General features: G+C 43.2%; 1 protein-coding gene across 4 annotated transcripts in view; it reads right to left on the bottom strand.

Annotated features, from left to right (window-relative positions):
- Positions 1–18936, bottom strand: part of LOC310963615 (uncharacterized protein) — a 108213-nt gene extending 89277 nt beyond the window's left edge. For all 4 annotated transcript variants that reach the window (XM_083936495.1, XM_083936497.1, XM_083936496.1 and 1 more), the window contains exon 1: positions 18851–18936. The gene's annotated coding sequence lies outside the window, so the exon portion shown is untranslated. The remainder of the gene's footprint in view (positions 1–18850) is intronic.
- Between the last annotated feature and the right edge of the window lie 3236 nt (positions 18937–22172).

The following is a 22172-nucleotide window of genomic DNA, read 5'->3' as shown; positions in this document are numbered from 1 at the left end:
AAAACACAACTGCAGGGTGTATATATGACGTGTAATTTAAAATTCTCTTGTTTGTGTTAATGTGTTGTACGGCTCTAATGTTTTCAGCTACAGCCTTTTTTATCTTCTGTGTTTCTGGTGATAAGTAGAGTTGGTACAGCAGCTGCCACTGTTTCTGTCTCATTGGTGTTTGACTTTTCACACCCATAATTGTGTCATCCTGTTAAACGTAAACGTTAGGCTACATGCTAGCTTAATGATAACTTAACAGATGCGTTTAATACTCCACTGTTGCTGAGACGGGAACTTTACTGACTCTCTAAATTCACCATAGAGGCCACGCTTGACGTGCTACACGATCACTTAAGCTTTTATAGCTTGTCGGCTTGTTTATGTCGTTAGCCTTTCCTTGGTCGTTAGCTTTGTATGCTAAAAACTTCAAAATGGCACTTTTGCTTTGTTCAGTTTGTTCCAGTTTTTCTACTAAAACTGGCTCAGTGTTGTTTTCTAATCCATTACCAATTTTTAGTATTGATTATTTTCTGAGTATTGATTTTTTTTACAACCCCTTTCCTTTATGTAGTGAAAACCAAGTTATTAGTTATACTATGGTGACATTGGCTTTATTTATATTAAGTCAATATACAGAGATGACTATAAATCAGCACATACAACGAGGCTTCACCTTTTATTCTGAAACGTTTCTTGATGTGAAGCTTATCAGTGTCCTGACACACCCAAACACACATAGATGCAAACACGACAGCATGTTCTTCGAGATTTAATCGCTGCATATGTGACAATACAAAGCAACACACACACACTTCAGCTGACAACTCAGTTAAGTTGTAACATAGGAATACATAGAACCTAACTGTCTCACGCTCTTACACACACACACACACACACACACACACACACACACACACACACACACACACACACACACACACACACACACACACACACACACACACACACACACACACACACACACACACACACACACACACACACACACACACACACACACACACACACACACACACACACACGTGTTTGTTTAGGAAGCTGGGGACAAATTCTTCATCAGGACTAGTTAGACTACTATGAGTGATGAGACATTGGTGACAGGAAAAGAAGGACACACAGGGAATAGCAAAGGGAGATGGGTGCGTGTGTGTGTGTGTGTGTGTGTGTGTGTGTGTGTGTGTGTGTGTAGGTGTGTCTACAGCACATGTGACTGTGAAAAAGACGCAGTTGCAGAGGAGAGTGTTAGTCCCTGTTCTCAAAAAGCCCTTGCTAGGACTTTTGAATGCAGACACAGTGTTGTTTACAAAAAACTAAACACTACTACCATAGACGGACTAAATGATGTATGAATGTATTGCTGTTTTAAGGTGGTTTTATTAAACTACCTGTATGCCTCCATGGAGTCAAACACTTTATGCTACTATTTGGTTAAACATCCAGCCAACTCTCAATCTCAGACCATTTACAGACAACACACTGTTTCACCCAAATCAACAAAAAAAAACATGCTGTTTTTAGCTTCTAAAATGCATAATTTGCTTTTCTATGTTTCATATATTATATTAAACTGAATATCTTCGACATCACCTTGCTCCTACAACATGCAGGTACAAAAAGTCAAGAGTCAACAGTCTCTCACATGAATATGCAGATGAAAATGTGCTCTCTCAGTGAACTTTGCTCTCAGATTTCTCATTTGTTTGAACAAACACACACACAGAGAGGTGAATGTTTGACCCATTAATAAAAATATGCACGCAATAAAAGGGGTCAGAGTAGAGAGGACACACATTTTTGGAATCGTGCATCATAAAGTGATGGCAGGCGGCTCAAGAGTGCGATGTTTTAAGAGATAGAAAGCCTAAAGCACACAAGGTAAATGATTCGCTTAGTGATAGTTACACATAAAGTTCAATAAAAGTGAAACATGTCGTCTGCAAACAGCATATACATGGGGATATACTGTAGGCTGCTCCAATACAACCACGCAGCCTTGTACTCAGACCAGACTGCTCATGCAAGCCCATCATTGTTGCAACAGGGCATCACATATTGGTAGTAAGGTTGACAAAATTGATACTCGGAAAATAATCAGTACTAAAAAAACTGTGTTGGATTAGATACTAACTTAGAAAAGTATCGATGCTTTCTAACAGTGCAGCGTCTGCCTCCTCCAGTTGACACTACACGACAGAAGCTACGGCTCGTCTCTCTGAGCACACGAACGCTGGTTCATCACGTTAACGACAGTGAGCTGACTGAACACGGCTAGAACTGCTGCTGAAGGACCGACACCACCAGTTTTAGTAGAAAATGAACAAAGCAAAAGTGCCGTTTGGAAGTATTTAGGATACGAGGCCTGGGAAAGGCTAAGGATGTAAACAAGCCACTAGCGTCTTGTAATAAACATTAACGTTAGAGGCGGAGCTAAGCAGCTTACATCATCAGTCCTGCAGAGTTTATATGGGCTCACATCAGCCCCTTCGCTACTTACTACCCCCATACGCGTACTCACTCACTCACTCAGACAGCCATCAAAAAGATGGGTATCATTTGTTCTCCACTACACACCTGTAAAGTTTTATAACTGCACCTTGCACGGTTGCAATGCTATACCAGTGATTAGATCATTCATACAGACAGACAGACAGACAGACAGACAGACTTATATACACCTGGCAAAATACTCAGACTTCCTCTGTGGTAGTTCCTGCTACAGTAGGATGATGCAACCCTGTCTCTAAGACGCTGATAAAGACAACAAACCGATGTGCTCATTATGTGCTCATCTGGGGCTGTGCTGCTGCATACAGGCAGGGTTCATACGCCCTTTTCTTAATTCAAATTCAAGCCCTTTTCTAGCATTTGAAGGTGCATTTTCATGCTTTTCCAGCACCTTACAGCTGTGGTAAACTACACATTTGTATACAGTGCAATACCCAGTTTTCAGTATAGTTATTATTGTGAGATCATCACACTAAATTAGACGTTATTGTCATATAGACAACCAACATGCTGTTTTGAAACAACTTTACACTGACGGACAACAAATGAAAGGAACATTTTCTTGATTAATAGATCTTCAAGTCTTCATGGACACACACACATACACAGTCACACACACACACACACACACAGACACACAGACACTTTGACAAATGGAAACCTTAATTTGCACTTTGCCATCAATCCTGTCCTCCGGATGCAACACCATCAGATGAGACTGATGTGACTCGGACCAAAATAGTCTGATGACGCAAGAGTACACACTGTCCTGGAAGTGCGCGTGTGCTCGTACACATATGCTCATATGCTCATATGTGTATGTCAGACGGAGAGTGATATAAAAATGTGTATGCACATGCCATAAATAGCTTTATATATATATATTCTGATGCAGTTTGGGGTCTTTCCAACAGAAGGAGTGAGTGCATGCATGTGTGTCTAAGATCATTATGCAATAACATAGCTCTTATGCACGACATCCCACATATGGTACATAATTAATAGTGTGCCATATGCAGATTAATAATCCAGAGGCTGCGTCAGTCTGTAAGGGCTTTCCCATGTAACAGGCAAGAATATTGAAGAGTACACAGAGCTCTGCTTTCCTGTGAAACTACAACAGCCTCCAAAATCTGCCAACTAGCTATAACTCTTGGATAGAGAGGAGAGGAGAACAAAGGATGGCTCCATTGATCCTCTGATGAGAAGAAATCAATAGTGTTAAGGAGGAGTGGGAGGGGTCTGCCCAGGGGAAAGGAGAGAGGCAGGGGTGAGGATACCTGACAACAAAGGAGAGCGGAGGATGAGAACTACAAAGAAAGGGTCATATCTAGATTTTATAGGTTTCTGAGACATGAGAAATACATTTAAAATGTTGTTTAAAAATACAAAAACAGCCAAAATACACCAAGCTAACTGTCGCTCACACGTTGTGGATAGTGAATGAGGACGTAGTTGTGCTAACAGCTGAGTGGGCGGTCCTTCGCTGTGGCCGTAGACGCATCCCTGTTAACACACCGCTAAATGAATCTAACCACCGAATGCGGTCTGAGTCCGAGTGAGCTGATGCAATCAATGCATCCTCAACACGTCCTGGGTTCATTCAAGGGTTGTCACGATGCTATGACTTCAAAGTCGAAAAAATAAAGATTTGAACAATACAAACATTAATAACACTTTTAAAAAGTTGTCTGATGCAGTACAGAAAACAACAACACCTAACTGGAATTTTTGGATTCGACCAAACCTGCAGTAAACAATGAGACGACCGTGAACCCTTGGGCAGCATCACTTTAAACGCCCGTTGCAGGGAACAGCAGTGATCATGCTCGTACATGTGCATCTTTGCTTTACTAAACGGTACGAATGGCAAGTGTGAGTGCAGCCTAATGTTTTGCTCCATTCATAGAGCTCCACTTTAGCTAATGTTGCTGTGTGTGTGTGTGTGTGTGTGTGTGTGTGTATCCTGCTGCTCTCACATCCACACAGCCTTGATGGAACTCACAGTGGGCCCGTTTGAGGGTGAGTGAAAGGGCTAGTGTTTAACCATGTGCACTGTGTGTGTGTGTGTGTGTGTGTGTGTGTGTGTGTGTGTGTGTGTGTGTGTGTGTGTGTGTGTGTGTGTGTTGACTTCTGGCCCTAATTAAATCACACATGTCTGTATGATCCAACACTTGCTGCAGCCCATTAGTGTGCATGTTACTGAGCAGAGAGACAGACAGGTAGTGATGTCCACACCCTCCACCGTGGCCTCCCCCCTCCTTTTGGGAAAGACACACAACAGCAGTGACTGAATGAGTTCCCTGTATGTCCCCGTGGTCTCGCCTACACACACTCTGAAACACACACACAAACACACGTACACACACACACACACAGAGTATTTATTCGGGAACCATGCCCTATTGTTGCAGAGTGAGGCTGAACACATCGCAATGGAATGCAAAGCACACACACACACACGCACACGCACACGCACACACACACACGCGCGCACACACAAAGGTCAAACTCTAATCCCAACACAAACACTGTCCTACACACACAGGTATTGGACACAAACTCATCCAGGGTTAGGAAATGTCTGGGAGTATTCACTAGTGTGTGTGTGTGTGTGTGTGTGTGTGTGTGTGTGTGTGTGTGTGTGTGTGTGTGTGTGTGTGTGTGTGTGTGTGTGTACGCTGCAGCTTGGTCTGCTGGAACAATGTTGTATTGGATTCTTTGACAAAAAAAGTCATTCTCTGTAGTGTGACTAACAAACTTTGAATTCCTCACATTCCAGTTAGTTGTACACAGCTCTTTGGGTTCCTCCGCATTTTTTTTTTTTTAAACGATTTTTTTTTAGTGGCAGTTTTCCAAGCCTTTATTATATAGGACAGACAGGAAATGGGGTGAGAGAGACAGACGGACAGAGAGAGAGAGAGAGAGAGAGAGAGAGAGAGAGAGAGAGAGAGAGAGACATGCAGCAAAGGGCCAGAGGTCGGAGTCGCAACCGCAGCCGCTGCCTGCCTTTTCACGGGGCGACTGCTCTAACCACTCAGCCACCGGGCGCCGCAGGGTTCCTTCCCATTTTTAACAACTCACAGCTCCATTCCTACTTCCTATAATGTTACAAAACTAGAGACCGTCCTGCAATAAGATCACATCGGATCAGCCGCAACAACAAATCGGGCCAAGGGTGTAAAGTGGTGGGGCAACCGCCCATTCCCTACTCCCTACCCCCCTACTTCTGGCGCCCTGCCCAGACCCCAGTCATCTTTAAACTCTGCCAACATTTTAATCTCAATTATACACCTGTAAAGTTTTATTACTGCATGGTTGGGACACTACTGTGGTGACAAAATCAGTCCACAGACAGACATATAAGCACCTAGCAAAATACTACACAGTGCTATACTACTCTACGGTAGCATGCACGCACACACACGCACGCACACACACGCACGCAGACTCACAAGGGGTGAGTATCACTGCTGGTAAATACAGATATATAACAGATATTACAGGAGAGTTAACAGCACAAACAGGTGACTAAAAAGGCTGAAGGGCAAAAACATGAGTGCAAAGGATGTTATGGATGAGGAGTACTGCAAAATGTACCTGTAAATGAATATCTGTCTCAGCTATTAGATACAGAGAAAGCCTCCAGAACCTGATCTGCTGAGAGCGAACACCAACTAGCGGCGCCTCAGCTCGATCTGTCCACCTATGCCAACAGAAACGGGACCATTCTGCTGCAGTGAATGTCAGCGTGGGGCCGTTTCTGTTGGATGTTGTCGCCAACGACGAGCTCAGCGAGACACGGGTGTGTGTATGTGTTGCTATGCTGAGAAGTTTGACTCCTCATTTCGATAGAGGTGTGCTGGGGACTTCTTCGGTATCCTGAAGATAAACTAGAAAAGACGACCGAGAGCAGCAGGGCGATGGGTGGTGTCTGTGTTTAGCTAATTTAATGATCTGCCTCTGAAGAAGGAGCGATAGCCGCCAGAGAGCCGCTGCTCACCGTGCAGCTGCTCTGCTGGCAGCACAGCACGGCACAGCTGACGGAGACAGTCCGGGGAGGCAGCATGTAGAGCCGTCTTACTCTGTGAATTAAAGATTCATTTTGAACGAACCAGAGTTGGTGGTTGTTGGAGCACTTTTTTGGTGAGTTTCATTTCGCTTGTGTCCAGTTTGAATGGACTGTACAAAGAAATTAATCCAGTCTGTTTCTGTGATAGAGTGTAAAGTTGTATTTTTATGCCTTAGTCCATAGGTGACTTGGCTGGGAACCGGAGGGTTGCCGGTTCGAGTCCCTGTGTGAACCATGAATGGAGTGTGGCAACTGTTCGGGGCGCTGGTCCACTGGCAGCCCCCTCGCTCTGACATCTCTCCATTTATTGCATGTATTAAGGCCCTGTGTGTGTGTGTGTGTGTGTAACCTGTATAATAATAGCTATATACTAAAAATGCTAACTGAGCTTAGCAAACTCGTTACCGCTCAATGGTTCCCGGCACATGAAGCACGGCTACCACTGATCCATGAGCAGGAGGTCCCATTTTCTCAGTCACGACAGCCAGCACTAGGAAATGTATTTCTACGATAGACTATACGTCTTATCAGCCTTATTTGGACAGCCACATTAAAGTTGGCAGACTGTCTCTTTAATCCTTAGGGATTCTTAACAGACAAGCTAAAATAATATTTAAACTGGATGAACAAAAAAATAGGCACTGGATAAGGACGTTGCATGATACGTGTTGTATATATGGGTCTGAGGATCGACTCTTAAAGCAGGAGCAGATTGATGTTGCATCTCTTCGCTGGGTTATTCCAAAGGCTAAACACGACTCGGCGAATAAGATCTGGAGTAAACCAACTCACATACTCAATGTGGCATTAAAAAGGGTTTATTTTACCGAAAATTATGTTGTTTAAAATATATCTAAGTTAAAAAAAAGGTCAAATAAAAGCTTCATGAAAAGGATCACCGCGACCCCGACCCCGGGATAAGCGGTTGAAGATGAATGAATGAATGAATGAATGAATGAATGAAAAGGATCAGTACGCGGAGTTGGTAGAAGAAGGTTAGAATCTGTCAAGTGTGTGATGTGAGAAGATCAGTCATCCAACTTTTTGAATTCAGTGCCTCTTGTAATGCGAACTTTGTTAGATTTTGTTGAATGATACCTTGAAATCTCACTGAGTGAATGCATCGGGGTGCAGGAGGAGAACCTTGTATCAGTAAGGGGTGGAGGATTACTATTACTGTAGCTTTTATTATAAGGGTTGACGGATGTGTGGTCAGCACAGCTCTGAGCCCTTCTCTGTTGTACTTAAAATACTGATGCATTGTAAAAGTGTCTTATATTCACATGATGGACGGGCCATGACATGGCAAGGCACACTTAAAAGATTCCTAGCATAGTAAAACAGACAGCTGACACACTTATATTGTTTTATGGTAGATATATATATTTGGGGCGGCAGTAGCTCAGTCCATAGGTGACTTGGCTGGGAACCGGAGGGTCGCCGGCTTGAGTCCCTGTGTGGACTGGTGGCTGGAGAGGTGCCAGTTCATCTCCTCGGCACGGCCAAGGTGCTGTTGAGCAAGGCACCGAACCCCCAACTGCTCTGGGCGCCGGTCCATTTGCAGCCTCCTCGCTCTGACATCTCTCCATTAATTGCATGTGTATAGGTCCTGTTTGTGCATGTGTGTGTATTTTGGGCCTGTGTGTGTAACATGAATAGTAATAGAGTAAAAAAATCGAATTTCCAGTTGCGGGATTAATAAAGTAATTCTTCTTCTTCTATTGTTGCATTGTCAGTCCCTTTAGTGCCGATAATATAAAGTTATTATGAGTCCTACATAAAAAAAAACTCTAACCACACACAGTGATGCTACACTTCCTGTTTCCCACACTGATAGGATGACTGAAACCGAGTATCTGACCTTCCAAGAGGAAACGTTTTTGACAACATGCACGGTCCTAACTCCACTCTTCACACCTATGAGGATTTTACGTGGCTCTGGAAGACTGAGTGGACTTTCCGGCTGATTATTTCTGCCCACACATTGAGTTCAGTAATTTATACGTACACAGGACCTGCTGGTATCTCCGGGTCTGCAGGCTCTGTCACTCAAACTACTTTCAAGTGGCTTCTCTTTTTATTTCATGCCTTTGATGACATATGAGAAGCCTCCCTGTCACTCCGCACAACACATCTGAGGGAGCGCTTCCATGTGTTTTCCCATGTTATGTGAAGTTGCATATATCATGAAGCTAGTGAACTTTAAAGGGTAAAATGAATACCTTCCTTTCTGATATTGCCTGAAATATTGGGAGAACGTTCTCAGATTTCCCTAATGAAACCATACCTCCTCACCACATCCCCTCTACCTATCCATCCATCCGTGCGACACACAACTTTCCCCCCTTCTGTATGATTCCCGGCAGGGCTGATTGGCAGCGGTAAAGCCCGGCTGCTGACACACGGGTCCAGCTGCTACTGTTGTGAAGAGGGGATTAGAGTGACCGGTTCACTCTGTACCATCCCATTCTTCCTCTCCCCTCTCTATCCCCTCATCATTTCATTCACTCAATCCGCCCGTTGTCACGCAATCTCAGACTCCACCCCGTCGGCCCCACCACACACACACACACACATCTACAAACGTACACACACAGACTAACGCACACATGTACACATCTGTGTTTGGCTGCCTGTGAGATACAACTGAAATCACCAAATGATATTACTGTCTGTTGGGTCGTTGAAAGAGTAAAGTCCTGCCATTACAATCATTAATTACCTCATTTAATTTTAAAAAATACGCCAGGTTGCTAAGTAATTCAATTCACGGCACTGTAATGGCACCGTAATTTGGGGCTTTACCCTGGTCATCAACCATTTCTACGAAGCTACAACTTGCTGAATACTTTTATTCTGCATAGAAAAATGTCATCGTGTCATTGTGTAAAGTCTGTAGCATTAAGTCACACAGTTATATAATTTGGAGAGTGTGTGTGTGTGTGTGTGTGTGTGTGTGTGTGTGTGTGTGTGTGTGTGTGTGTGTGTGTGTGTGTGTGCGCGTGTGTGCTTAATGTCAAAATTTAGACATTTAATCAGCCTTTATGAAGGTCAGACATCAGATTCTGTTGCATGAAGACCTAAGGAAATGTTAATCGCTCGATCATGCTCCCAAAAGGACTCGCACACGGACACCTGCGGACACCACAGACGCAACATTGTTCCACACATGCACAGTAGATTCTTATACCACTTGTAGCGTAGAGGCTATACAGAGTTGGCACGTGTCCAGATAAGTCTGCACACTCACAAGAAATTGGTGGTACACGGACATTCGCAGTTCGAGCTTTTGCGTACACCTTCTCCTGACGACATGTACAGCATGCTAGTCTTCTCTTCTGATATGTCGATTCATATCTTCATAACAATATCAATCATGGTATGTCATGTTCTCTAGTAAGTCAGTATATGAAACAACCACATGGTAAGGCCTATTTTTGTAACTCCTGGGTGAATTAATTACTTGCCAAATGCAAAGTCCTAAATATTTTCTCTTTGTTTATGAACTTTCGTGCATCATTCATTCATTCATCTTCAGCCTCTTGTCCCTATCAGGGTCGCGGGGGGCTGGAGCCGATCCCAGCTGACATCGGGCGTGAGGCGGGGTCAACCCTGGACAGGACGCCACTCTATCACAGGGCACATAGAGACGAACAGAGACAGACAACCATTCACACCTACGGGTGATTTTTGAGTCATCAATGAACCGAACACCTGCACGTCTTTGGACTGTGGGAGGAAACCGGAGAACCCGGAGAAAACCCACGCAGACACGGGGAGAACATGCAAACCTGGAACCTCCTCGCTGTGAGGCGACAGTGCTAACCACTACACCACCCTGTAGCCCGAACTTTTGTGCAAAAAGATTTGAGTCAGCATGTGCTTGTTATTACCAATTTAAATAACGTAACTGTGTAGCACGATATCTGGATATATGATACAAGTCCACTGAAAGATGATCACATAAAGGATAATATTGTATTATCGCCCGGACCGTGCCTACCCTAGCCAAACCTCACGCACAGTATAATGTGGGCTTTACCCTGGTCATCCAGGCATTTATTAGACATATTTTACAGCAAAATCCATTAAATTCAATGGAATCACCATGATCAGTGGATTTTCTTGCCAAAGTGGAAAATAAATAAATCTGCCTAGTCTGGTTTCACTTTACCTCTTGGGGAACGGAGAGCTCCAAAACAGAGGAAGCTACTTTTAGCTGTGTTGTGTCATCCACCATCACCATTGGCTCTGGGAAATTAGGAAGGACATAGACTAAACAATGAATCGATTGTATGGCAAAAAAATAATCATTAGTTGCAGCCCCAGATGGCTTTGCATTCCCTTAGCAATCAGAGCTCTGCATTTGTCCACAACATGTGATGGCCAACACTGACCTAACACAAAATCAATCACCAATCACTAATGGGCGACCTGGGTAGGAACAGGAGAGCAGCATTTTACTTCTTTCTCTAATCAAAATGTTTTTCATACAGTTTAGAAAGAAACTGCTGACTTAGCTATGACTTCCCTCAAAGTGATTCTTAATAAGCCCAGACAATATTACATCCTGACCGTAGCCACTTGGGGTTTGGACAGAACTGAATGACCTGATTTAACACTTCTGACCATTTGCTCAACCACAAGCGTCTCTGCCAACAGACTTGGCTGAACATCCTGAGAATATAAATATATCTAAAGTAATTACACACTTCTGACAACTGCAGAGCAAAGACAAATGGTTCCTCGTTGAGCTGTGACTGTTGCTTAGGTACAAAACAGCTGAATCACAACCAGTCGGCTTCACTAAAAGCTCTGGAATACAATCATCAAGCGTGAGTCGCCAGTTTGTACAGCTACATTGATTTTGCAGTAAACAACATCAAATGTTTCACAGATCCAATGCAGGTTCAATACTAATGGAAAGCATTACCGGCAGTACTGGAGCTATTGACCACTGTGTGTGGAGTAATGATCCCTACACATCATAAATGCTCTTCCTGCGTCAAGCTGTCTGGTACACAGGGTCTGTCTGATTAGGTTACAATTCACAGGCTATGGGCACAGTAAGAGCATATTTAACCATCTCTACTATCTAGCAGGGCTGAGAGGTACAGCTGAATACGTGTGTTTGTTTCCATTTCCTTTATTTTTAGATATGTAGTCTACACAACATTACAGTTTGGAGGTGAGCCCGAAGAATTTAGCAAATGAAAGAACAAACAAAGTATCACGGGTGGTACAAGCAGTTAACCCAGGTTTATCTGCCGTCAACGCAAGTGCATGTTGTAGGTTTAGGGCCCCATACGTCAAGTCTTTGAGCAATATAACTTCTTTTATCCAGAAATTTTTCAAAAAAGTCCAAAATTTTTCCACAAAAAAAGGGGATGTAGCTCAGTGGTAGAGCGCATGCTTCGCATGTATGAGGCCCTGGGTTCAATCCCCGGCATCTCCAAAAAAACATTTTTGGCCAGGAGCTTAAGGCGGAGGGCGAGAATTCAATTGAATTCTCGTTCTCTTCTGACCACGTGGGCTGATATGTCTCTATCTATCTCTACTGTTGACTTTGTGTTGTTTCATACTTGCAAAGTTATAAACCCTACATCCCTACCAAAGCCAATTTCTTGATGTTATATGTTTAAAGTGCACTATGACTTCTTTTATCCAGAAATCTTTTGAAAAAATCCAAAATTTTCAACCAAAAAAGGGGATGTAGCTCAGTTGTAGAGCGCATGCTTCGCATGTATGAGGCCCTGGGTTCAATCCCCAGCATCTCCAATGGTGATTGCGACCACTGTTCTGTATTGTTGTGGCCTAGAGCTTAAGGTGGTGGGGGAGAATTCAATAAAGGTGTCAAACCCTGCTGACCACGTGGGCTGAGATAGTCATCATTACACTTCTGCCCTTACTACAAGCCCGACATAGAAGATATTCACTGGTAGATTATCTGACAGGTTCTCATGGTGAGTCGTGATGGACGGCCTAAACCATTTAACACCACTTATAAGGGGTGAGAGTGCAAACAGAGCACATACACTCTTTTGTGAAATACGTTTAGTTCAGTCTCTAAACCAATGTTTTCGGCCAATTATTTACTTATGTTGTGACACTTATTACTTTGAAAACGCTTAACATGTTTTCAGTATTTTGGCTACTTGGTACCAAAGAGTTGCTTTTGGTGACAGTAGAACAGAATGATCGTATAACATGTGTGTGATATGACCTATAATCATATCACCATGATGCTACAAGGCTAATGAAGCTACAGTCTTGTGAGGCTAAGGCTACAGCTGAAATCAGGACCACATTAGCCCTCTGTGAATAAACACATCCCTCTCATTCATTTGAATGGTACCACTCCATTAATGCAGCAGGGTCCTCTGGCAAAAGAGCTGAGCCAGGCAAGGTGCTGGGATAACTTTCCAGAGCAGTGAAATCTTTTATTTTATATTTTAGATATTATATTCTTTTTAAACACAGGGCTGTTTTCAGTCTGAAGACCCAATAAGGCGTCCGAATGCTTCAAGTCATTGTGTCTGGGGTATCAGACACAATGACTTGAAGCATTCCCCATTAAACCTTTACAACTACAGAATCAGGGGCAGATGCGTTCCAGCAATTTTTGAACTTTTCCGAAACCAACAATCTGAGAAGCACATCCATTCCACCCTGGGATTGGACAGGTGAGTGGCAGTGAGAAAACAGCCGGGGGTTTGAACTCTCTTTTCTCATTCTTCTCACAACTACTTCTGTCACAGTTGTAACACCATGAAATCCTGTCCTAGAGTGTGCACCACTTATTAAAACTGGCCTAGCTCTATGACGACTGGTTGCTTGTAAGTACTTGGAACAGCTATAAACACTTGCCTTGGACAAACGACACTACGTACAAACTATTTTGTATCGAGCATACCCAACATCACCGCTCCAACAACTCTGCCCAATCTGGGCCCCATAACCATGCTAAATAACCACGCTACCTTAACAATGGACTCCTAATGCGTAGAATGAAAGTAGAATGAGAAATGAGGGAGCATTATTATGTAAGGATAATAATGCAGTCCTTGACCTGGACTAAACCTGCCCCAGCAGCAGCAGCATTGTTTGGCAGTACAGGAGCAAATGGATGATGGATTTCCCCTGCTTCCTGGTTCCTACACAGAGGCCGGGATGAATTAGCCTGCTGACCTTGAAGAGAGTATCCTGCTCCAGTCGGAGCCGTCCTGACTTCAATCGGCTTTTCCGCACCCCAGTTTTAACCCCCAAATAACCTTCAACATACAAGGTCACATAATTGCAAAGGACATTCTCTGGCACGACAATGATGACTCCAAGTCATGGTGAGCAAGTTGTCCATCAGTTTGCTTTAAGTGTCTGTGTGGAGAGCAAGAAGACTGGGAGTAAATGGTTCACAGTTTGAGTCAATTGACATTCCACAGGCGGGGAAGAATTCAGGATATTTCCAGCTGAGTAACTCTAGGAACCTGTCTGTTCAGTCCCTTCCTTCCTCTCTGCCCTCCTACTAGGGCCGTATGATATGACGACATGTATCATACGATGATAGAAAAACATCTATCATATCATATTCTGCCGTATCGTTTATATTGCAGTGTCACAAATCATACCCTTTACAAGATGAAGTGAGACATAATCGCTGCAAGCGTTATTAGTGCGACCATACATAGTTTCTCTCTTCAATAAATCGCCAGAAAGCAACAGTAATACACACAGACCTGTCTGCGTGTACCAGACGTATGACACAGGCCGCAGAATTACAGTGGAGTTAATAAATGATCGACTAATCGCGGCTGTGCCGTCAGTCCCATAGTCTGAAAACGCTGTGAAAGTGAAAGTACAGTTCTAAATATACCTTCAGCTATTGTCAAAGAAAGATACAAACCAAACATTTGTGTCTTTAAATAAGATTCCCATATCAGAAATCGTAAAACACATCACTCAATAACCAATTGCGTGGACTCATGCACACAACACTATCCTGTGTAAGGAGCTTGCCGCCCAGAATGAGAGGGTTTATTATTCCCACACGTTCACAGTCCAATTAAAAAATATAAATAGTCCAAGAATCTAATTGGAAAATGTATTTCGCAGTTAGCCTGTATTGATAGCCAACATTAAGCAAATAGGTGGTAGGAAAGTAAGAACACAGTATTGTTTGGTATCTGTACCTAAACCCAGGGAGCACACTAGCATCATTGTCAAAATACCCTTAATGGACTATGGGCGTAATTATGGGCGTAAATATGACCGTTATATTTAATGTGACTTCTCACAACATAAGCAGTTCACCACCTTTATTAGGGACGCTAATTTGAACTTATTAAAACTGAAAAATAGCGGTTACCAAGTCTAGTTTATAGGGATGTCAATTCCTCGAGGGCCAATCCAGTTCTTGTTTTTATAAATATATTTTTAGAACTTAACGCGGAACAATGATGCACACCAATACAGCCTACCCAACAGTCACAGTCACCGTTTAAGCATCTATTTTTTCACAACCACCTACCTCCGACCAACTACCGAGAAAAGCTGATCTATATTTATTATTATTTTAGCAGCAGTATCAAAAAACAAACGATACCAAATCATATTATCGTCCCAAATCTCTATATTCCAACCTTCATTCTCACACGAATGTAGAATATATAATATATGTGGATCTGCACTGTTGCTGTGGTTGCCATGAAGACGACGTAGTAGTGGAAGCAGTGAAAATCCAGTTTCTCTGACCTTTTATGTGGTTAAATACTTTACAACACCGATGGAAACTCATCCATTCGCTACCTAGATGTGGCTGGACACTAGTGTTACAGACACAGACACACTGCATACAAATGACCTACTGAAGCCAACTTTACCAATGGGTGAGTTGTGTTTTCATTTTTGTTTCTATAGGCAACCAAATGAGCCACCATCCCGGCAACTCTACGATTACCCTGCTCCCTGAACAAAGCTTACTTTTTGAGGTTAAAGTCTGATTTCGGCAAACGTGCTTCATTGGTCATTTGTCCAATATGTCCTGAAAGTTGGCAATTTGTTACAGAACTTGACATTTTGGTGAAAATACATGTTTAGCTTTAGAAAATGTCATGAAGACCAGTGAGAAAGACCGTCTTGGTTGAGTTTTGTGTGCTGCATTAGCAACGAGGTTTAAAAGCAGACTATAGTTAAGCCTGATTTCACCTTTGCGGTGCAGAACACGGAGCGTTTTTCCCAGAAACCAAAACCGTCCACAATTTAAGAATTACTGAGAGTGGTTTTTGATATTGGCATGAAGCTGATGAGCCTTTTAAACACTGGTAAAGGTTTCTGTAGTAGAATCTGAAATGATGGGCTGGTGTTTTTAGAAAAGAGTTAGGGAATAAAACAGATGTTGCTCTTTTTTTTTAAAGACGTTTTCATCACTGGAAATATCTGCTCTTAGTCAGTGGCACGAGTCCTGCTGTGGGATTTCTATAAAACGGCTGCAGTAAATGATTTTCAAGGTAGTTTCTCCGCTTAACGGGAGTCTGAACAGTCGGAACTTCTGATTTTTCACTCCACATTAACACAACAGCCTCCACCATACAGACGGGAATACAGCACATTGCACTCCCTGCTAGGAAAATAATTAATGAAATGTTATGATGTGGCCTTGTACTTCACTCGGCACTAACAAACACAGCCGTTACAGTACAATTAGGTTATATAAACTAACGTGTATCCTTCAAAATAAGAGCCTCTGGGGGACATACAGGAGTTCTTCTCAGCTGCAAAACTTGTTTTCTTAATGCGTAAAGACAGCAGGGCAGCGGGGAGAGATCCAACCAAGGGCAAACAGGAATATCAGGTGGGGTTTGAACCCCCGGACAGCAAAGCATGTGTTTCTCCTCTTTTCATCTCTGCACATTGTAAAACTTTACAGGGACATGCTGTATCCGTTCATTTCAGCAACCCTGGGGAACGCTCACGCCACAGTGACCAAGCTGTGCCCTGTTTGATAACCGTCCACCCCTTAGGCCTAATACCTGATCACTTTGGCAGGCTTACAGTGAAGCAACAAGCAACGGGACATTTTAGGGATGCGATTGGATCAGGTCCATAATGAATTCAGCGCCTTAGTTCAGTCCCACCTCTTATTTCCCACTCAGTAATCTGGCTGGGGCAGGATTGGAGAGTAATCTGGATAGAAGATAGAGACAGAGGGAGAGAGAGCGGGAGCGGGACAATCCTCTCAGCAGTGATTCCTCCACTTTCTGCGGCAAAATGTGCTGCGATGTTCCAGTGCAGGTGTGAACTGCTCATTTTAAAATGAATGGGTGGTGATTTTGTTTTGTGATTGTTTAACAGCATTCAGCAGAATCATATAGTGATAATATGGTAGTATGATTATAATGAATGATTAACGATGCAGGCTGCAATCAAAAGCTGACAAGGTTGGTTTTACAGATATTATGGTTTGGTTTTATGGATTACATAAACTCAGAACATCAGTTGGAGTTAAGCTCAAGGTACACGTAGGATCCTTGTCCACAGCTTTCAATCACATCTCACTCTCTCTTCATCAGCCATCAGCTTTTTTTAGGTTATTTTTGGCAGTTTTTCAAGCCTTTATTATATAGGACAGACAGGAAATGGGGCGAGAGAGAGAGAGAGAGAGAGAGAGAGAGAGAGAGAGAGAGAGAGAGAGAGAGAGAGAGAGAGAGAGAGAGAGAGAGAGAGAAGGGGGGAGACATGCAACAAAGGGCTGCAGGTCCGAGTCGAACCTCGAGGAACCCCGGCCTCTCCACGTGGGGCGACTGCTCCAACCACTCAGCCACCAGCCGCCCCACTTTGCTCAGTTTTAATAACCAACGCCATCATGACTGAGTGAACACATGAGACACATAACACACTGTGCAGACTCTGTGGGCCAATAAAAGACCATAAGATGCAGTTTATGCTCTGCACAAAGCAAATACTTGGACCTAGTTTGGAGCCTTAGGGGGTCAAACTACCAGGCCTAATCCAAGGGTCAACAATGAACTGCAACTGATTTTGCATGTCATGCTAATCTTTGGATCAAGATGTCAACCACAGCCTTATAAAACCACATAGTATATAATGCAATCAATCATGTAATGTGTGTAGTGCACTTGTGAGACGATGAATGATGAATGATTCAAAAGCTTATCTCTTTGTTTCAGAAGCACTGCAAGCTGCCCGTGATAAGCCGTGATAGGAGATCAAACAACAGTGACGGTGAGAAAATACCTCTGCGACTCATCATGCATTACTAACAGTAGGTCAACCGGGCGCGTAAAGGCAATATTATTGCAATATGGGATGAGGAAGAAGTCTATGCATGCACGGTTAAGTGTATGGGCTACAGCGGGGCTGCCCAATCCTGCTCCTGGAGGGCCACTGTCCTGCATGTTTTAGGTTTCTCCCTGCTCTTACACACTTGAGTCCAAACATTTCCAAACCTGTGCTGAGCTTCAGCTGCTTGATAACGAGCACATCATCAGATTCAGGTGTGTTGGAGCAGAGAGAAACCTAAAACATGCAGGACAGTGGCCCTCCAGGAGCAGGGTTGGGCAGCCCTGGACTACAGTATGCTATGTAGTATAAAGACTGTACAGCACAAGTAGCTTTGTTGCTCTGTGTCCTCCCAACAGAGTGCAACTGTATGGACAGAGCCAACACACACACTCACACACACACACACACACACACACACACACACACACACACACATGCGCACACACATAAGCACACGCGCACACGCACAGAGAAAGGGACAGATTCAAGCTAGCATGCCTAACTTTGCTCCTGTCTGCTGTGACAGTGCAACTTCACAGTGCGCACCCATGCTACCTCAAGTGCTGTCGGGAATATCGGAAGCACCAAATCCAGTTGCTCATGACCGGCCCGGGGGAAAGTGAAAGTTCACAGTCAGTGTCAGCAATGAGACGTTCAGGACCCTTGCGAAACAACTGGCTCTAGCTAGCGACTTTAAACGATGTAAAAAGTGCGTTACTACTGGGCGTTCACCCCGCTGCTTTTCGAACACCAGATTTTCCGAGGAGCACCTGAAGGCAGCATTATCCTACACCACTACACCGTCGCTGTGATGCGTGCTGAGATCACTCATCCAAAATCACCGTCAGCTCACTGCTACGCGGACTCCGGGCCGCCCGCCAACTTCCTCCTCGCCCCTCGTACACAGCGCACGTCCCCACACACCGCGAGCACAACGAGAGGTTCATATTTAACGAGACTCACCGTTAGTTCTCTGCTTTTTGACAGTTTGTCGGGACTCTGCGAGCGTCGCTGTCACCGCTACGATCCGCCCACCCGAGTGTGCACTCCGCTGGCCGCAGACTAACGTGCTCCTCCCCGGAGAAGCTCTCCTCCAATCAGAGAGCGACGCCGGTGACTGGCTTCGATTTCACCCAATGGAATCCACGCTTAGCGCTGAGTGACACCCGTATCGTCCAATCAGAGCTCTCAAACCCTGGGCAGGCCCTTCGTCGTCACCGAATGTACTTTTGACGGACACCTTTGAAACACAATGGAGAAGTTTGACTCCTTTTACGGGACGTTACTGGTCCAATCGCCGCAGGGCACGGGCTCTGGTTACGACCAGGGCCCAGGAAGACGCCCTTATATCGCCCAGATCACTGGAATGTCACCGGGATGAGTTATTACAGAAAACATGGAGACAGTTAGAAACTAGGAAGGACACGGGTAGAGTCACCTGTGTCACAGTAGGGCCAGGTGTGCTGATGTGACCAGGTTTATGAGGCAATATCCGGGCACATTTTTGGTTCAGAGGCGTAAAAACCTCCAAAACAGGACCAGTATTAAGCCAATTTGATATTCAGAATAAAAACTATGATGCATTTTTAATGTAATTATGTCAAACATGAACATAGACTAATATTCCTCATTTATCACAAGGCTTGTTTTTGAAAAATATATATTTATTAGGATTTTTTTCAAGGGTTTTTGACTGTAGATGTCAAACCACCTGTGCAACGTAAAGCCCAATATTCCTCATGTATCACAGGGCTTGTTTTTGAATAATGTATTTTTTATGATTTGTTGCAGAAATAAATCGATTATGCTTCCTTATCTTTTGACCTAGGGATGTCAAACCACTTGTGCAACGTAAAGACTAATATTCCTCACGTATAACAAGACTTGTTTTTGAATAATATATATTTATTAGAATTTTTTTCAAGGATTTTTGACCTGGAGATGTCAAACCACCTATGCAAACTAAAGACTAAAGACAAGGCTTGTTTTTGAATAATATATATGGTTTTAGGATTTCTTTTATTAGGGTTTTTGACTGTAGATGTCAAACCACTTGTGCAACCTAAAGACCAACATTCCTCAGGTATCACAAGGCTTGTTTTTGAATAATATATATATAATTCTTTATAATTTCTGTAAATCTATTATGCATCCTTATCTTTTGACCTGGAGACGTCAAACCACTTTGGCTTTGGCCTGTGATTAGTAGGGTGCACAACTATACGTGTCGTTTGGTCAACATTTACATTTTTTCATTTTGTCCTATGGTCCATTTTGGGATCTTTCAGTCACAGTGAAAACTGTGGACATTTCCGGGGACAGCAGTAGCCGGGGACAGGTCACCGGAGACGTCTGGTCACCCTAAGGTATACATGTATAAATAGGTTGATCATTCAGGCTGTATTATTCATATTCCTTCGATACAATATTTTGAAGCGCACACAATTTAAGGCACATCACAGTCAGGCCTATATTTATGCATGCATGTCCAGTTAATGCATTGAACCAATTATTCTGGCTGATTCCCAAACTATATCTGCCAATTCCCCCTCACAGGCAGTCACATTACAATAACCTTACATCTAAAGAACCTGGGATGGGACCAATCAAAAGCCGTTTAGTTCAAAATGGCTCTACCTCGTATAATGTAGGTTTATAGTGACACCTTGTGATGAAACAGGCAACCATCAGTCCCAGGCAGTGTTGTAGTGGTAGCTGATGAGGTGTGTAGGTAGATGAGTATGTAACCATGAAGGAACCAAGTATGTAACCATTATTGTGTCACACAAAAACAACATGTCCAGCCTGAACAGGCTTCCAAATACCAGGTTTACCATTATTTTAAAGCGCCTTTGATTTTGACCATATCTCATTCCAGGAAGTATAATCTTCTTCTGTGTTGAGGTCCCGAACTCATTGCATTGCTTGCTTTTTAAGTTAATATTGTGTTCAACTGTGTTGGTTTTAACACATTTGTGTCTGTGTGTGTGTCAATGTTTAGTTTGTCTATTGGAATATTAACTTATATATATAATCATAGTTTTGTGTTTTACAGTGAGAATGGGAAGAGCCAAGAAAACTTCCTATGTTTTCTAAATATATCACCATGACAACCGGTACTGTTGAACTGCATGTTAAATGACTTGGCTCAGCAGGACTGCCCTCAGCGCATGTTTGAGACTCTGATGTTTAAGTAAACTGTGTTCTCTCTTTGTATAAGAACAAAAGTCATTTTATTATAACGTGAAATTGATTCCTAATGGTCCTAATGTTACACGTTTTCCGAACAATAGATTACTAATAGAAGCTATAAAGTGTATTTTGAAGCGGCCTATAGATACATTTTATTAAAGCCACGTGTAACAAAGAACATCTGGATGAGGTGGGCTGATATCCTCAACTTTTACTGAATCCCTGCTGCTGTGCAAGGATTACTAAATAGGCAAATCAGGCACAGGCCGAGCGGCCCTGGGGACTGTCTGGGAGGATCCCAGTCATGTTGTTTCGCTCCCGATCCTGCATCACAGGTTTCCATCAACAGTTTTGATGGTGTACAGTAGAAGTATACTTGTGGAGAAGAGTGTCAGCGTGGATCTGCTGTGGCAGGAATCTTCAGAAGTGATTTCAGCTCTGTGTCTTCATCCAGTTCATCAAGTTCCAGGTAGACTTTAGTAGTATACGGTTAAGCTGCAAAACCCCTCAAGAATAAAGCCAGTTCTGCGGGGGCAGGGGGCGGAAGGAACCCAGAGCCCATAAAACGTTTCCTTTGGGGAAGGACTTTGTTTAATGACGTACACGTGGAAGATTTTAGGAGCTACAGTCGTTTTATGCACAAATGTCTGTTTAGGCAAGTTTGTGGAAGAGGTTCAAGTGAGGAAGTTGCACCTGGAACTACGTTACAAGTAATTGTTCAACATTGTCAGATTTTAAAAGGCCAATAATGTAGAGTCTATATGACGCAGTAGGGCTTTTACATCGTTCAGGACAGGAGAGATTGTCCCCATACGCTACATGACATAAGGATCAGTCACACCATCGTTTTGCTTTCAAAGAGCTTTATTGAAAGAAATATTTTTGAAATTTTATAAAGTTCAACCATTGATAATGCTATCACACAATCAGAACCTAGAGCTTTACCATTTCCCCCTCCGTCTTTCTTCCACATTTGATATGAATAAAGCACTGCCTTGGCCAGCCCGGTGTTAGAAATCTCTGGTTAATATCCCAGGAACTGCCGTGGAGTATACGTCTTTAAAAAGATTAACAATTTTCAAAACGTCTGTGA

The sequence above is a fragment of the Echiichthys vipera genome (genome assembly GCF_963691815.1).
Source record: "Echiichthys vipera genome assembly, chromosome: 21".
In the NCBI taxonomy this organism is placed as follows: Eukaryota; Metazoa; Chordata; class Actinopteri; order Perciformes; family Trachinidae; genus Echiichthys; species Echiichthys vipera.
The sequence above is the reverse complement of the archived record's forward strand: the minus strand, read 5'-3'. Positions and strand labels throughout refer to the sequence as shown.